Source organism: Mixophyes fleayi, chromosome 4 (genome assembly GCF_038048845.1).
Source record: "Mixophyes fleayi isolate aMixFle1 chromosome 4, aMixFle1.hap1, whole genome shotgun sequence".
NCBI classification, from domain to species: Eukaryota; Metazoa; Chordata; class Amphibia; order Anura; family Limnodynastidae; genus Mixophyes; species Mixophyes fleayi.
In genome coordinates this window covers 78,035,114-78,051,309 of record NC_134405.1, presented here as the reverse complement: position 1 = coordinate 78,051,309, position 16,196 = coordinate 78,035,114, and the positions used below count along the sequence as shown (strand labels likewise).

At 39.7% G+C, this 16,196-nt stretch overlaps 1 protein-coding gene across 1 annotated transcript in view; it reads right to left on the bottom strand.

Annotated features, from left to right (window-relative positions):
- Positions 1-15,962, bottom strand: part of ADRA1A (adrenoceptor alpha 1A) — a 103,150-nt gene extending 87,188 nt beyond the window's left edge. Inside the window, exon 1 of the mRNA XM_075207491.1 lies at positions 15,501-15,962. The gene's annotated coding sequence lies outside the window, so the exon portion shown is untranslated. The remainder of the gene's footprint in view (positions 1-15,500) is intronic.
- Between the last annotated feature and the right edge of the window lie 234 nt (positions 15,963-16,196).

Sequence of the window (16,196 nt, the reverse complement as noted above, 5' to 3'; positions counted from 1 at the left end):
GGAGCTGGTGCCTCAGGACAGGCGGCTGGAGCTGGTGCCTCAGAGCTGGTAACTGGGGTTGGCAGATTGGGTCTCATCCCAGGGAGCAGAATAGGTGGAGTGTAAACAAATCCAGAATGCGGAGAAGTAACAACAGAAGATGGTTTGGTAAGCTGTCGTGGTCTGCGGAGAGGACAGGCTTGTAAGAAGTGTATATTACTTGCACAGTAGAGACACAGTTTGTTGGTTATTCTGCGCCGTCGCTCCGCTTCTGTCAGGTGGGGGCGTGGACCACCTGTGAACCGGGCATTTGTTACACTGTAGTTGTTAGTTAAATCCAAATTTGTCTATTATTATAAAGAGGTGCTGACAGCACAGATTCAGCAGCAGACAGAGTTGGCTGAAGCAAATCAACGGAATTGGATTTCAGAGAAACAGATTCTGATAGTCTCCTGAGTGGGTCCAAAAGTATAGCAGAAAATTGAGCCAGCTGAGAGCGTAACAGAATTATGTCAGTTTGTAGACACTGAAGCAGAGGCTGTTCAGCCATTTGTTAATCAGACATGTTTGCAGGGAGAAAACAAATGAAATCAATTGCAATGAGAATTCCAGGTGAAATCTGAAGCAGGGTTTTTCCACATGACTCCAAAGCTTTTTTTTAGGCTGGTCATTCTGTTATGGTTCTGTTTACAACCACTTCCTTAATTACAGCCATGGAGCCAGACACGTGATATAAACATTTTAAACTGTTTATTGCAGAAAAGTATAGTCCAGGTAAGGCAAAAATAAACAGTAACAGTTCAGGCTGAATGGAACAATGGATTTCCAGATCTTGGCAAACAAGCAGTAAATAATAAAGAAATGCAGCAGATGACTTAACTGAAACCAGTTTGCAGCAGTAGTCAGAAACATGCAGGTAAATCAGGAACAGAGAAACACATGAGCAGGCTAGGAACATCAATGACCAGCAAAGGCTTCTGGAACAAGCAGGCATAAATAGGCCACAGACAGGTGTGGCTAATAACTAGCAGTGGTAGTTAACCCCTGATAGTAGGAAAAGGCCGAACAGCAGCACCTCTGGAGGATCACAGGTACTGCAGGGTAATATACACACAGGGAAACAAGGCAAATAATAACACAGGGTAAAATGCACACAAAGATATAAGGCAGATCATAACTGTGCAATATCTTATAAAAATGAGCAGACAGCTGAAACAACAACAACAAAAACTCAAAATGCTGTCACCTGGTATGCCAGAAACGAACTGTCATGATGTTGAACCTGGGGACTATGTTATGATGCGCAATTTCTTACGTTCAGGTTGTTTAACAGACCGTTGAAAAGGCCCGTACCAAGTGCTGCTGACCAGTACTACATCACTGAAGGTTGCAGAGAGAGATACTTGGGTCCATTCCACCCACTGCAGGAGAGTCAATAACCCGGAGAAAGTGCGAGATAAAACTGAGACCGACGACACAGATCTGTCACTCGTAAATCTGTTCCGGGAGACCCAAGGCCCGCAGTCAAGACACCTGAGCCAGAGACGTTGCATCAGAACTATCTTTACAGCTATGGAGTGGCGGGTTTTGTTTTTCTTTTGTTCCAGGATTTTCCTTGTTTTTACTTTTTCTAGGACATTCTATTTTTGTGAAGGAGGATGGAGGATAGAGGAAGGTTCTGGCAGTGATACGGATGAAATGGAGATCGAGGAAAAGTTATTAGAATACCCAGAGCAATCCATCATCAAGCTTGGTCCAGGGGTTATGAAAAGGTCTGCTAGCTCGGGAACTCGGAGACAGTGTGAGGGGCTATTGTCTGATGAGTATTGTATCTGCAAGTTCTGTGACTCCCTAGTTGAAGAGAGATGCATCCAGCGATGCCAGTCCGCCGGTAATCTGAATGTGGGCGGGCATCCTCTGGAGGATTATCACTGCTTGGTGGGTAAGGTCCTAAACCAAACCGAGTGCTGGGTGTGCTCTCACGTGCCGCAGGGGCAGCATAACATAGGACTAGTGCCATTCCCTCTAAACATTTCCGAAGTACTCGAATTGAGGCCCATAGAGGGGAGGTACAATAACACTAGGTCCCCTAGTCTAACGCTTCAACAATACTCTGTAGACAGATCTTTGCTGTGCCTAAATATCTCTCATGCAAAGCGTCTGGAGAATTGGGAAGCTGACCTATCAGATCAGACAATGGCTCGCCACACTCATTTTGGAGGGAGACTAAGGCCACCAATAAGCAGGAATGTTGATGGAAGTCACAAATTAGGACGTATAACCAAACATAAGAAAGTATCCATTGGAAAAGTCTCTATAGATAATTGTAAGAATGTCATCCATGCTGACACGTGTCTTGAGCAAATGGAGACACTAGGCGTGGGTAGTTTTATCAAAACTCTGTGATATAATTAATGGACATACTGTTCCTTATGTTCCCCCTGATGATGTGTACTTTGTTTGTGGGAGGAAAGCTTATTCCTGGGTGACTCCGAGTTCCAAGGGCTTGTGTTTCTTAGCTAAACTGGTTCCTGAAATCATGACTATTACTCATGAAGAAATGGTTGGTATTCACAAGACTACATCACCACCATACATACACACACAGTATGAACACTGTGACAAGAGAAATTTGATTCCTGGTGAGGAACCCATAGCTACAAAATTGATTAGTGAAACCACGGGTTTCCAAGTTATGGTTGCTCTAGATCTCACCAGGACCGCTCGAGGAACATTAAACTTTAAATATATCCAAGACCTAGCTAAATTAATAGACAATATCACCGAGATGTATGATGACATTTTCAGGTATACTGGAAGGGAACTACAAGCGTACAAGAAGGAGTTGGTGCAACATAGACTGGTACTAAATTATCTCACCTCTATTACTGGTGGGTACTGTGTGACACTGGCCACCCAGTTCGGTGTCAAATGTTGCACGTACATCACCAATAATACGGATGACCCTAAGGAGGTTATAGACCAGAAGATGGAGGAAATTCTGCAACTGAAATGGGAATTTCGAAGGAACCATAATTCTTTCGTTATGTGAGGTCGGGGAAAAGGTGGCAGGTTGGTTCTCATGGTTGAACCCTGTGAAATGGTTCTCTGGTCTGGGGGAGAGTGGGTACAGGAAATGGTTGCTAGTGTAGGTAAGCTCCTTCTCCTTATACTAGGTGTCATCTTAGCAATTGGTTTATGTGTCAAATGTGTTCCTACTGTGTTGAAGTGTGGAAAACAGTCTTCTAGGAGAAACACTGAGAACGAGACTGAACGGGTGGTGCAAGATACCGAGATCATGGTATGTGAAGAAGTGTTGTATAACCCTGAACTTGAAACGGTGATTAGGTGATAGTTTATTACACTATCAAAGGGTGGAGCTGTCGAAGTCAGCAAATTGGATAAAGTCATTTCAATTAAAATCGAGCAAACTTGGTTGTCTTTGTCTGCAAAGATGCGTATGGCACGCTACGGCGTGAAAGGGCGTACGCGTCCGCAACACGTGGCACAAACAGTATTTACGCTTTTACATACATTCGCACAAACACTCACACTTGTAAAATAGTAAACATTAATGGTAGTTGCAGCACATAGTTATATATGTCGAAATATAGTAGAGTTTATGTGTAATATTATGAGTTATATGCATATCAGTAAAACATATGGTACACGTTGAAGGAATCATGTCATGTGTGGTATCATACTAATCCCCTTCACATTTGCGACTGTCCGGTTCACACTGCGAAGAGATCGCAGAGTGCATACGCAAGTTATTAATGTTAAGGAATTATGGACTATTATGATTAGAAATCTTGGCGGGAAGATCAGAACCCATCCCCTGGAGAGATGACCCCCTCCTTTGGATTCCTGAACTTAAACTAGCCTATGATCTGCAACCCCCTGGACCCTCCTGAAACCTGGAACAATAGAAGAAAGCCACACCCTTTGTATTGTTTTACTGTATCTCTGTTTGCATATAAGCAGCAGCTCCTCATCTAGTGTTCAGTCACCTAGACCACAGACTTCAGGACTGAATAACTGTACACTGGATCCAGAGTGCCTGCTATAAGTAACGGCTGTACTTATTATTATTTCGCTTGAATTATTCTGCTACTTTTTGAGAATAAATATTTGTGCGTTGGAAACACAAATCAAGATTCGACAATCGTTATTGGATAGCGACAAAACGCTCTTAACAGAGGTCTGTTTATCAAGCTGCAATGAGCCAAAAATCAGTTGTTTTCTCCAGACTATGGCCATGGCAGCTTTTCTTTCAGTTTATCATGGGGTTAAATCTGGAGAAATCAGATATTTCTCCTGCCCTACCTTTCTTTACACTGGTCACCGCCGTCTTCAGGGACCGGCCTTAGGTTTTAAAGTCCCGTGGGTGTTTTAGTTATGTGTATGTACATGTGTATGAATATATATATATATAGATATATATATATATATATATATATATATATATTCATACACATGTATATATATATATATATATATATATATATATATATATATATATATCTATATACACACACATACATACATTTTAATCTCCCAGACTTTTCCGGGAGGCTCCCAAATTATTTCAGGAAGTCCTTATGGAAGTATAGGCATCTTCCCGGGTCATGGTGGAGTCGGTGCTTAATGACGCAATTTGCATCAACAACAAGCCCTGCCCCCCACTATGCAATGCTGTATATTTAAGCATTCCATAGCCATTCCATCTAGTCTGGGGCTCCTCTAATCCTGCTCTTAATATCCAAAATGTTGCCTACTGCCGCCCACTTTCCAACAATGCTAAAAATAGACTCCCTAGTGTTATATGTATTCTGCTCTGAGACCAATATTACACTTGATCTAATAGTGTTAGTGTTTGAAGAGATCCAACCTGGACATCTCTTGCAAAGGAATCCCTAATACCTAATGAAATCTTATAAAAACCTAAGTGTTGCCTAGCAACCACCCAGCACAGTATGTGGAAGGGCAGGCATTGAATGAGTTGCTTTGTGCCTACTTCCTGGACCATTTTCCTGGGTCTATTCCTAGCAACCATCATTACCACCTGCCATCTTTCTACATTGTCTCAGATCAATAATGCTGCTATGATGAAGTAGAAAGGCAGTGAGTGGTTGGAAAATGGTTAATATAAAAACATTTCAAATAAAATAAAAACAATGCAAAGTGAACAAAATTCTGCCCGTCCCTCTACAGCCTCAAGTCTCTCTCTACGTGACACAAACATAAGTCCAGAAGTGAATACTCCCCTATGTATCGTGTTATATAGGTTTTATATGTCAGTATGGAAAATTTGTGTTAAGATTGGAGATATGTTGCTTTAATTCATTCACAGAAATGGTGGTTACAAAACATCTGTCAGGAAAGGAATGACACGTTTAATATTTTAATCTGTGGTCGTTTTTATGCAGGGTCCTTTGTAGAATATTTCAGAATATGTAAAATAAGACCAGACAGTGCTGCAGCACACAGCAGGGGGAATACAATCCTGCTTCCTGCAGATACTGTGTCATAACAAGAACCAGCATATTAGCATATGCTCATCAAAGTCAAATAGAGTACTTGTGTTATTGAAGTTCAGGAATAGCATGTGCCCATTATTGGACTATAGATGCCTTCATTCGGGCAACGTTAAGGCAGTTGCATCCCCGTAATCTGAATGGCAGAGTACCTAACATCTGATATTAATGGAGGCTTCTGGGCCACTTCTGGAGAACTACAGTTGCTAAATTTTGTTAAACCCCACAGACCACTTCAATGCTGTTCCACCTTTCTCTTACCATCAGGACTCTATTTAGGTCCAGCAGGAAATGTTGAGGTGTTCTGTGTGAGAGCATCTCCCTTATTCTCTTGTGTTTAGCAGCTGTTGATAAGTGGTGAAGCATGACATTGGATTCTATGTAATAAAGTGTGAAAAGCCTTATCTCCCAATCTAAAATACATTTTCTCCAGAGATAGGTCTTCATATATTAAGAGGTCATCACTGGTGATAGCAGTGCTGAATATGAATGAAAAAAATGCTGTAACATTTTTTTTTCAATAGCCAGTATTTTTTAAATATATTTTTATTTTTCTTAAATATTGTAATAATTTTTTTCAATTTCATTTTTAGATTTTTTTTTTTAATTAGTGGAACTGAAGGCCAAGATTGAGGAGATTACGGTGCTGTAAGCAGTGAGGGAAAGGAGGGGAGGGGTGGTGACTTGAGAAGGATGGAAGTGAGTTTGGCCATGTTTAGCTTGAGAAAGCATTGTGACATCCAGGAGGTGATAGCGCGAAGTCAGATGGAAATCCGCGAGAGGAGGAAGGCTGAGAGGTCTGATGATGACATGGAGAGCTGGGTATCATCTGAATAAATGTGGCACTGTAGATCAAGGGTGCTAATTAGCTCTCCCAAGGGAATAGGTGTAGAATGAGAACAGCAGGGGGCTGAGGATGGAGCATTGAGGGACCCAAATCATGCCTAACCCACCTAAACCATGCTCAGTCTGCCCAAAAGACTGTTACATTTATATGGCTTTTGTTAAAGAACTACAACCTGGAAAATGGGCAAAATAAGTACCACATTTAATAAGGAAGCAGGAGTGGAACACAACATTTTCAGGCCCCATAGCAAAATTTGGAGGGGGAGCTCAGCGATGGAGTTCTTACTCCTGCACCTCCATTCAGCTCTTCTGAGCATGGGGGTATACGATTGCACAATGAAGCACTGTTTGGACTTCACTGCACTTGCGCTTGCACTGACTTGATAGTGGGTGCAGGCACTTGTGGAACTACCGTCCTTGCACTTGGTGCTGAAGATACGGGCCCCTGATCTCCATAGCTACTGCACCCTCTTCAACTGCTGTAGTTCCGCCACTAGAAGGGAGTCAGCACTTGTGCATTACCAAAAAAAAAAATGAGAAAAAAATGCATGCTTACCACCACATTATGTCAGTGGTCATGTATGTAATAATTTTGTAGAAACTCTATTAGCTATATGTCAAATTAAAAATTGTGCCCCACAGGGAAGTTAAGGAAATTAGTGTAAGCTCTATGAATACACTGTATTTAGGCGTGTTTGGTATCAAAAATGGACAAAGTCATAGAGGATTTATTAATAATAAAATTGGGTCTGTGTGACGCTCCACAGAAATGTTAGGTCACATAGTAGAATTGGGTAGTAAGTCAGACAACATGCAAATGGTGATTGAAAAAAGTATCACAGACCACAACCCCCAGGAGCTGGGAAGGTGTAAAGGTGTCTTTAAAAAGCAGAGACCAGTTGCAACAAATTGTCAGTCTTTTGGGAAAATCTATCCACATTCACAAGCTGTCCATCATCCTAGCCAATTTCTCATGGCACAGCTTATACCACTCATGTAAGTGATTCTCTGAATGTAACCCCTTTTATTTTAAACTGCTTTGCTTTTTTATGTTATATCAGTTGTTTATTAATTGTGTTTTCTTATATTTGAATGCCCTTTACTTTTGTATATTAAATCTATAATTTAATATGTGGCATCCTTGATACGCTAAGAAATCCATTAGCCTGTTAAGAAGAATATAGCTGGACCAAGTTAACCCTTTGAATGCCGGTGTGTGATTTATTGACACAATTGATTAACAAGCTTAGTATGTGCTTGCATTTACATTTGTGTAACAGTCTACAGGAGTTAACCATTTGTTTGCTGGTGGGGGCGCTTGTTAACCTGTGGTAGCTAGAAGCCTTGTGTGCCAGTGTGGGACAGTATGTTGGGGTCCTATTGCCTGTATTCAATAAGTGGTGCAAGCCTGAAGTGTGAGGGGGTGTGAGCGCTGTTTGAGGGCGATTCAGTAGGTCTATAACCTGTGTGATAGGTAGAGAGTGACTGCGGGCTGGAATCGTGTGCAACCTCATACAGCAAACACCCAAAGTCACGGCAGCTGGGAGCGTGGTCGTGACACTATATAAATAATATATAATAAAAAATAACCATCCCAAATATCTATTTAATGAACATTTTTGAAAATGAGGATTGAGGCACCTAATCCTTGCACCAATGGACAAAAATGGTGGATATATACTTGTATATTGGCAGAAGAAGCTTGACCAGTGGCTGGAATTATCAAAATTTGTTACTGAATATAATTTCATGCCCATGTTCTAGTTTATAGTCTGAACGTGTATTCAGACATGCTGGAATTATAACTTAAAAATGCAGTCAGTGATTCTCCCAAATAGGTGGAAATCATGACATTTATAACATATCGGGACTCACATATGAATAATATATGTTTAACATAATCAGACCAGCAGAGTGCAGTCATTGAAAGACTATTTTTTTTATTAACAAGTTGATTTTAAACAGGATTTGTTTACTTTATTTATGCATGTTATTTGCTGTTATAATATACTAAAATTGTTTACAATAAAATTTATGGGTTTGTTTTATATACAAAGGAGTTGTGACTATTACATGTTAATACTATTTAATGTTAATCAAAACCCAAAAAATGTTTTGCAATACAATAATATTCAATAATTCATGCTATCTGTCATCATAGATCCTACTAGCGCAATCTTTATAACCTAACCAACTGGTGCAATTGTAACTTAAAAACACAGTCATTCTTCCAAATAGGTGGAAATCATGACATTTATAAAATGAAACAAAGGATAACCCTACAATCAACCCACAGGCATTCACAAAAAGAACAATAATTGCACCACGTACACAAATGTACTATACTGTGATAGGTATAATGTTACAGTGATTTGAAACAAAAAACTAGGGAGCATATTTATCATAGGGCAAAAAGCCCTTTGGCCGGACAAAACTGGTGTTTTTGCCCTATACATCAAGGGGTCACTGCTGGCAATTCGCCATGTTTCGCCAGAAGAGGACCACAACAATCTTTGTTCTGTTATCGCCGTTAACAGAAGGGACACACTGGAAAAAAACATTTATTTTCCAAATAATTTTTTTTTTTTTTCAGTTTTTCATTTTTTTTCTTTTTTTTAAAAAAAAATAAATAAATATATCTTTAATCTATTTTTAACAATTACTTTTTTCTATCCACTAAGTGGAACTGAAAACCCGAATCAGGGCTTTAATTTCCACTGCACATGTGTCAACTGGCTACCCAGTATCGCTCAGCTGCTCAGGTGATATTTTCTAAATGTTTTATTTTAGAAATATTTTATTTTGTTGACAATTTGCGTAAATATGTAAATTTAAAAAGAAAATCAATGTTATTGCTATATATTAATAAATAGACCTCTACATTCCACATAAGTTATTAAACTGCCAAGAGAATTGTTTTGCTGCAATTATTTTTCAGCAGAGCCCTCTTAAATGTTGTTCACTTGAACAATAAGGAAGTAAGTTATGATACACTAAACTACTGAGGATAAGTGCAACATTCTCTTACTGACTTAGCATTCCTCAATTTGCGCTAGTGGGCATTATTTTTTAATGCAACCAATGTTTAATCACAGTTTACTTCTAAATATGGTTAAGCCTTCTAAATAAATACATTAAATGGGTATGAAATTAGTTGGAGTTGCCAAATGACAATATTCACATAGGATAGTTTTTTAAACATGATCTTTTTATTTATGCTGGAATGAGGTTTGGCTCAAGCTTCAAACTAGGTGGAAGGTTACACAGTTAGTTTAGAATTGTGATTATGAGATCAATTTTTGCCCCCCATGGATTACAGCAGGAAATTATTCTATAGCCTACATAACAGAAGCTGCCAGAATGAAAGATATATTTAGAAACAATACAACTATTTCACTGAGCTAAATATGACTTATGACTTAGATACATGAGGGGAATGGATCGTTGTTTATTTATTGCAACATAATGTTTCGGAAACAAAACCAAGACAGATAACTTACTCTAATATCCATTGTTACAATGGCAGGAGACCCAAACTATAATTTCTCATGGTATCGCACGTTGTAAAAGCAATGCAGCAAAGCCGTGAATAGCCAATGAGAGATTCGGCTCTATAGGAATGGCTAATGGCAGAAGAGAAATAGAGGTAGTGATATCTTTCTGATGACCAGTTAAAGGTAAATGATCCTGTTTTCCCTTTCGCATTTCACTGATGAGCTTATAAAACACATAAGGGCATATTCAATTAGGTCCGGGCATGGCGGCTATGCGCCATAATGGCCCACGAAGGTAATCCGCGTTACCGTATCACTGCGGATTTCTGTTTGCACTCCATAGGGTTGCTGTACCGTATTGACACACTTACATGCACAGCCTTGTCTAATTGAATATGCCACATACAGTAGAATGCAAGCTTAATTTAGAACGATAAAAGTTGCGTCCAGGTCTGAATGAGTAGCAGACACAAACCTCAGGCACTTATGTCCAACTTGCGAACATGTATAAAAGCGTTTTATTTTTTGTGTTACGAAAGCAATTCCTAAACTTGAATATCCTTGAATAATACAGCTGGAAGAACCTATCATGTATGCAAAATATCTATGGCTGAGTGACTATTAAGTCTCAATAAGGGTCTGCGAATCATTTGCGACCTTCTAATTACAAGCAGTTCACTACTTTGGGTGTTTGTCATCATCATCATCCACTTCTTATACCTGCCTCATACCACCCGGAAATAAAACCGCTTTTTCAGTCGTATCTGCGATTCAGTGCCATTCCGAATCCGTACGTAACTGTTTGAACACACTGCCTACTTTAGAACACCCCTCCCACTTCCCCATGACGCCTCTTCGGCGTAAGGAGTCGGAAGTGCCAAAAAGTTACAAGACTGAATAGCTGCAGTTGCGTATGTTCACTTTCTGAGCATGCGTAGTGTGAAACAACGCAAAGATACACTACGCCACGTATACGTCTCATTCTGAATCAGGCCCGCAGTGGTCAAATGCCCTACTAAGTGACTTCATATTGGTGGTTCAATTTTTTTTTTTAACACACACATGCACAGACAGAGAGAGACTAGGGTCAATTTAGATAGCAGCCAATTAACCTACCAGTATATTTTTGGAGTGTGGGATGAAACCGGAGCACCTGGAGGAAACCTACGCAGACACAGGGAGAACATACAAACTTCACACAGATAAGGTCATGGTCGGGAAACGAACTCATGACCCCAGTGCTGTGAGGTAGAAGTGCTAACCACTAGGCCACTGTGCTGCCCACTGTGTGATTGTATTACTAAGAACAAAAGTGGAATCTTGCATAAATTAACAGTTCTCTAGAAACTTTTGAAAACCGTAAAAATAAAAATAAAAATAATTTCTGCTGTTTCATGATAATGTCAGACATTCATGCCAATTAATTTAATTAGTGGCACACCAGGACAGTAAGGGGAAATGAAAAGGTATTTTAATCGACTCCCCCTTTTGTGTAGCTTTTGTTAATTAAAAATGATGATACACACATTTAGCAAACTGGGCCCACGTCAAAGCTGAAACAGAGAGCTCTCTTACTCTGCAACACTCGGTGCTGTCATATATGTCTATCCATAATTTCCCATAGAGTATGGAAGCTGTTCTACAGAGCTCTATTGAGACATATGGATGACTTGCATTGTGCTACACCCAAGTCTCTGGCTTTGGGATTTGGGGACAATATGTAAAACCAGTAATCATCATCGTTCTATAAAAAGGTTTATTTATTTTTAGGACTTACTGAGCCTATATTTCAACTCTATAAAGCTGCACCCCACCACTAGTTGATGTTTTGGCAGCCTCAGTGTGCATTTGTTGAATTTATGTCCGTGGATCACACTATAAGTTAATGGGCGTCTTCCCAGATGATTTCGGCAGTTTACAGATGTGCAACACACTCACACCTCTTGTGACTTCACTATACACAGTTATACATGAGAGCTGAACAAATTAATAGTCTTGTTTTAACTCTTAAGTCAGTAATGTGTTTTCTGCAATGCATTATTATGTGATGTCCTCAGTGGTGTATGTTTATTTTTGTTCAAATTAAATTGTGCACTAATACATTACTTTGTAGTTACTTTTCTGCCCTCTATAGTCATTACACTAATATAACTGAAATCATAAGCTCTCAACATTTGTATGACATTATCTTGTTCTAATAACCTCTTGATAGATGCATATTGATAAACATAACTTGACTCTTTAATTAAGAACCATCCTAGGGGGCCTATTTAGCAACCTATAATCCCCTTCGGGGGATTAATGTATAGAAATAGTAACAAGGTTATTTATTATTAGTGACTGCAGCAGATATCTCCGATATCACTCGCAAATCCAGTCCCCATAAGTGTCTATGGGGACTGCGATTTTGCCCTATTTATCAAGCTCCGAAATTAGAAGCTTGATCCCGGTAGCTACTGCCATCTGTAAATGGTCATTATAGCCTATAGGGAGAGTATCGCAGGAGAGGGATCGTCTTACCCCTCCTCTGCAGGCTTTGTGCTCTCGCCATCGCGAATTCAGCCATGCCATAAAAACCTGTAAGTATTGTGATCGCAATTGTGATCACTTTACTATAGATTATTCACTAGGACAGGCTCCTATCTAAGCTGCTGTCCCAGCTAAACAATTTTAATAAATTAACACGTTAATTATTTTCTTATCATTCCGTTAAGTAATGAAAATGAACATAAAAAGTTTGTGTTTGGTCATAGACCACTAAATCTCTAAGGAAACTTCAACCTGACAATGGTTTCTTAATGGAACTCAGTCCTGGTCCATTCCTCTATTCTTGTAACTGTGGACATATTGTCATAATAGAACTACAACTATGAGGAGTAGTAGCGCCTATTGAAATTAATTTTTGCCACATAAGACCCTAAGGTGGAAATTCAATTCAGCATGATGTGTGCTGGGACAGTCCGCGGAGACACTGACGTGATGTTCAGGCTGAAATATCAGCTCATTTTCCCTATCTCCCCATAGAGGTGTGCAGAAAAAGGAGCAGCGATTCCTTACCGTAATAGCCGGCAATATGCGCAATCGCGACACATTGCTCCAAATTGATTCCCCCCCTTAGAACCCTTAGACATTGGTGTACAAATCATGCATTTACTAGCATTTGTAATACTAGTGAAAGCATGCAAACAGGTATGGAAATGCAACCCACTGGATCCAGTGACCCCATACCCACTTGCACTTGCCCCTGTGGTCAGGACCATTTCAAGCATGGGGGCGTTTTGTGTGTGCTGACTGCTCTATTTATTTGTTACTTCAAATGTTTCCTCCATTGACCCCCCCCCTCCTCCCCAAAGGTGCAAGTGCTGGTTACCACCGTATGTCAAACCAGTTCATATCTGACATACAGTGACAGTGAGTTACCAGTTCCAACAGTAACAACAGCCAAGATACTATTTGGCTACGGTGTTGTGTGCTATATAGATATTGTTTGTGATTAGAGTTCCTATAAGGAGCACAGTTGACTCTTACAGCATCCACTGGTAAATGCTAAACATAGCTAAATGTAACAAATTTAGAAATTGCTTTTGTATTCAGATAAAGCCCAAGGGGCTTTAGCAACATTTGCTGAGTCTGAATTCTGATTTCCCTGTGATTTAAGTACAGAGGACACAGAGGAATGACTTCCAGGAACTGAAATTACAGATAATTTCAATATGCAAATCAGGCTTAATTTCAGTATTCTGCAGAATGTTTTGTAGAAGGATTTAGTATGTACTAAATGATGGATTGTTTCTATAAATCGCAAGTTTGGTCTTGTAAGCTGCTCAGCTGCAGGCCATCTACAAGCAATTATAAGGCACCTAATTAATGTATTATGCCAGAATTCTATAAAACCTGTTAGGTGCAGAGATTCAGCAGTCAGTATATCATCCAGCCAACATTTCAAATGGTCAAAGAGGGACACTTGTGGACTAATGATAACATACTCTTTCTTGCATCGTAGACATGTGCACATCTGGGGGGTCTTTGAAACACACATTAGCATAAAATGCAACTTACAATGCGCAGCTACAGACATTGCAAACCAATAAATCAGTAAAACTGACACCATACACTGTGTAGATGCTATTACAGAAGAACTAGCAGACACTTTTTTGGACTGATGTGAAGAGTTTAATAATGCAGATTTAGCCATATGAGGGACAATATGGAAAGGAAGAAGTGGGGGTGGGGAGGCGGTAATGCCTACATCACAAAGAGGGGTAGTTAGCAGCAGCTGAGCCCCTCTAGGAAATCAGGGAGATGACTTTATAATGTGTTAATTGCTACAATGTAAATGGTGGCATTAGTAAATCAGTCAGCATGCTATGACATTTACATAGTACCAACATACTCTACAGTGCTTTACAAATATACAATTATTTTGGAATATGTGGACATGTTTTGATTACATTACACCAGCAATAAATGGATAAAATGCACCTCTAAACAAATGGATTTAGCTGCTGATACTGATTACAATACAATAAGATGTACCTATACTGATATAGTAACTATCTTTGTGCAATACATTCCTTTGATAGATAATACAATACTTACATACCATGGTACTTGTCTCCGTCATAATCAGAGAAAGTAGTAAGTGAAAGTATCATCATCATTTATTTATATAGCTCCACCAATTCTGCAGCGCTGTACAGAGAATATTTGTCACTATCAGTCCCTGTCCCATTGGAGCTTACAGTCTAAAATCTCTACTAAACACACAGACTAGGGTTAATTATGTCAGCAGTCAGCTAACCTACTAGTATGTTTTAGAGTATGGATTTATGTAACTATATACTCAACCATTTGAAAACGTTATGTCATTACTTATATGCCAATGTGGTAGCATTCCAGACTTTTCTCAATTGTAACTGTGCAGTACGGGTCTGCTGTATTTTTTGTCTGTTTTAGTGTGTTTAAGTTTGTGTAAGAAAATTACAGACTATATATACAAAATCTAGAAAAAAAAAATGCATATTTAAAAACATCTATATAAATAATGCATATATCACAGCATAATGCATCAGGTGTCAGGATAAAAGGTCTCAGGCAAGTTTACATGAGACAAAAGCAACCGATAGCAATGTACACAGAAAGCCATCGGAACTGTATTTCCCAAACTGTCTGCGATCTCGCCCTCACCTTTATTAAAAAGGGAGCATATAAAGGGTAAAGTACTTGTAGATATAAGAATGCACCAGATTAACCCATTCCCTTCCAGAGACATTGCAGACACAAGAGCACACCGTGTTGTGTCTTATCAGTATGATGTGTAATGTTTAACCGGTCCCTCGGGCTGCAGAATTGTGGCTGGTCCTTAGCGGAGAGTGCTGCAGTGATACTCAGGAGTGTATACTAAGACAACTGCATCTACAGATGCAGATCATTTACTTTCCAGAAAAAATATATATTCCTAGCCACTAAAAAAAATCCAAAACTTTGTGAACATTGTCATAAATTATTACTCAATATAAAAAAAGAAAGAAAATACAGCGAGAGATCCATACTGTCCGGAGGAGGTATCGCTTTCCTGATATCGATATCGCAAAAGCCAAACTGAGCCAATGATCAATTTAAGTGCAATTTATCAATCACTCACCTGATCACAATCGTGGTGCCATTCCCCAGATGTGACTTGCTCTTTCACGGCATTCCATTCCTGAGTGGGGTGTCTGCTAGTCCAGACTGCATGACAAATACTCCTCCTGTAACAGGACACTACCTGATCCTCAACATTAACACCCGCATTATGTGAAGGCAACTTTACTCATCTGTACATGTAGCTCAGAGAGAGAGAGGAAGAGAGGAGCTAGGCTGCTACCGTAATGTATGGTGTACTGGAGCACTCTTCCGCATCACCATTATGTTTGCTTAGCACCTGGCGGTCATCTCATGACTGATGCTCTCTCTGATCTCTCTCTGATCTCTTAAATGAAGAGAAGAATGTGCATTTAAAAGAATGCTTAGGCAACCTGTGGTTCTTCTCCTTTTCTGGAGCTGCAAATCCAGCATGCTCTGCCAAGCTGATGCTTCTTGTGTATCTGATTCTGATCCATAAGAGTAATATGTTCAGGCATACGTTGGGGGCGATTCAATTAGCTGCAAGGTTCCGTATGGTTCTGCGCAAATTACGTCAATTTCCGTAATGATAAAATTGCTAATTTTGCTTGCACCCCTAATAGGTGCATGCAAATTTGAGCAAAGATCATTACCTATACATCATGCAGAAACATAATGGGGCATATTCAATTAGCTTTTTGATTCGCGGTAACGCGCGTTGCCGCGAAAAGTGCGC